We start from the raw sequence: 2,736 nt of genomic DNA on the forward strand, positions 1-2,736 counted from the left end.
GCTCAAAGTTACTTGTAATATGGTTATGTTATTCATTTGAAATTAAGTGTATTTGTTTCTATTGCATGCAATTTTAGTTTTTCCACACTCTAATAAGTGCTGATTAGTATTTCTGAATATGTAAAGCATTTACATAATTAAAGTCAAAACTTTGTTTTAAGTTATACTCAGTAAATTGTCACTCCTCCTTTATCTCTTCTGCCTCATTCGTAAGTCACTGTGTCTTTTTGCAAAAAAAAAATGTATATATATATTTATATTTTCTTATTTCTTTCTTACACAAAAAGTAACAGGCTATGCAGTCGTTCCTGGCTTTTTACAGTTACAGTATACATACATTTCACTTACCACAGTTGAAATAATACCATTCTCCTAAAAACAGTTCAAACTTTGGTCTCCGTAGTATATTAACTGAGTAACTGCATGAAGTACAAATTTTGCTGTTGAGCCTCTTGTCCACAGATTACTTTGCAAATAATAAATGTGCACCATGATCAGTGACCAGTCACGTGGCTTCTTCCAGTCAGGTAGTGACTGGTCATTGTGCGTCTGTCATTTAGCTCATGTACAAATAGCAGAGCATATAGTTGTGTTGGCTTCTTGTCTCCCAGTGATAAAACCACATGACATTGTATAAAAATGTATGGAGGGAATTGACAGACAAAAATGAAAGTGCAGCCAAGAAACAAAAGTGTAAAGACTCTCAGTAAAATTTGAATTGAACATAGAGTTACAGAATAGATGGTGGCCACAGGAATGTTGACACTGTTGCCTTTAAGAGTCTGGAGAAGTGCAGCCAAAGGAAGTTAGTGAAGTTGAACATAATGACACAAGTGAGGAAAGTGGCTGTGATGAAAAAATGATGCTCCAGGAAAAATATGACACCAGCAAAATGTTCACATTACAGGAACTCTCAGAGATATACTTTTGACTTTGAAAGCTCAGAGGATACATATCATGTTGGAAGTTGATCCAAACATTAAAAGGTGTATGACAGTTGGCCAAGGCATAGAAAAGATGCTTGCTGTGTAAGTTATAGGATGAGAAGAAGCCAAATCATCTTCAAACTCTTCTTGATAAGTTTTTGTTCTTTGGCTGTGTTGGGTCTTCGTTGCTGTGCGTGGACTTTCTCTTGTTGCAGCAGCTTCTCTTGTTGTGGAGCACAGGCTCTAGGGCACTTGGGCTTCAGGAGTTGTGGCGAATGGGCTTAGTTGCCCCAGGGCATGTGGAATCTTCCCAGACCAGGGATAGAACCTCTGTCGCCTGCATTGGCAGATGGATTCTTTACTACTGGACCACCAGAGAAGTCTGATAAGATTTTTATTAAGAAATAAAGCCCTTTAATTCTCAGTGGTTCTAGTGTTTTAGATTATGATGTGGTAATTAAATATTGCTGTTTAATGGCCCTACAAGGGATTCTTTAATGTTTTCATTTTAAAAATTGTAAAGGTCATGGAATAATCATATTTCCCCACATTGTTTATTAAGGTCACTTGTTACACAGTTTCAGCTTACATGGTCATTTTTACAGTCCTGCACTGCCTTGCAGAGTGAGAGCTGATTGTATGTACTCTTTTGAACTTTGCTTTAAAATTTCTTTAAAGTCAATTTCATTGCAGTATTATATATGTGTGTGTGTGTGTGTGTGTGTATAATGTACCTTTTACAATTATACAGCCAAGGTGGATTTTGACAGATAGTTACACCTGTGTGACCACTGCTATAATCAAAATATAGAACATTTCTATAACATTAGAAAGTTCCTTCATGCTCCTTCAAAATCAGATCCTCACATCCCCGGCTCCAGGCCAATACTGATCTGCTTCCTGTCACTGCAATCCAGAATTTTATCTAAATGGAATCCTACAACTTGTACTCATTTGTATCTTCCTTCTTTTGCTCAACATATTTTTGGAATTCATTCATATTGTTGCATGTACCAGTAGCTTGTTCGTTTTTATTGCTGAGCAGTATTGTGTTATGTAGGCTTCCCTGATGGCTCAGTGGTAAAGAATTTCCCTGCCAATGCAGGAGATGTGGGTTTGATCCCTGGATGGGAAAGATCACCTGGAGAAAGGGATGGCACCCACTTCCGTATTCTTGCCTGGAAAATTCCATGGACAGAGGAGCATGATGAGCTAGCATCTGGGAGGTTGCAGAGTCAGACACGACTGAGCATGCACACATATGCATGTTGTATTATGTAAATATCACAATTTGTGTATCCACTCACCTGTTGATGGACATTTGGGTGGTTCTCAGTTAGGTGGTGTTCTGGATTAAGGTTATATGAACATTTATTGTACAAGTCTTTTTGTATGTGGCACAGAGGTCTTCCCAGGTGGCACAGAGGTAAAGAATCTGCCTGCCAGTGTAGAAGACACAAGAAACACAGGTTTGATCCTTGGATCAGGAATATCCCCTGGAATAGGAAATGGCAACCCATTCCAGTGTTCTTGCCTGGAAAATTCCATGGACAGAAGAGCCTGACAGGCTACAGTCCATGGGGTTGCAAAGAGTCAGACATGGCTAAGCATAGCACAGCAACCTCTTTTTGTAGGCCTTATTTTGTAAAAAAAAAAAAATATATATATATATATATATGTGTGTGTGTGTGTGTGTGTGTTATTTCTTGGATAAATAACTAAAAGCATGATTGCTGGGTCATATAATACAGAAGGTTTATATTTAGCTTTAGAAGTTTAGAAACTGGGTTTCAAAGCAGTGGTATCACTT

This window comes from Bison bison, unplaced genomic scaffold (genome assembly GCF_000754665.1).
Source record: "Bison bison bison isolate TAMUID 2011002044 unplaced genomic scaffold, Bison_UMD1.0 scf7180017864291, whole genome shotgun sequence".
Classification (NCBI taxonomy): Eukaryota; Metazoa; Chordata; class Mammalia; order Artiodactyla; family Bovidae; genus Bison; species Bison bison.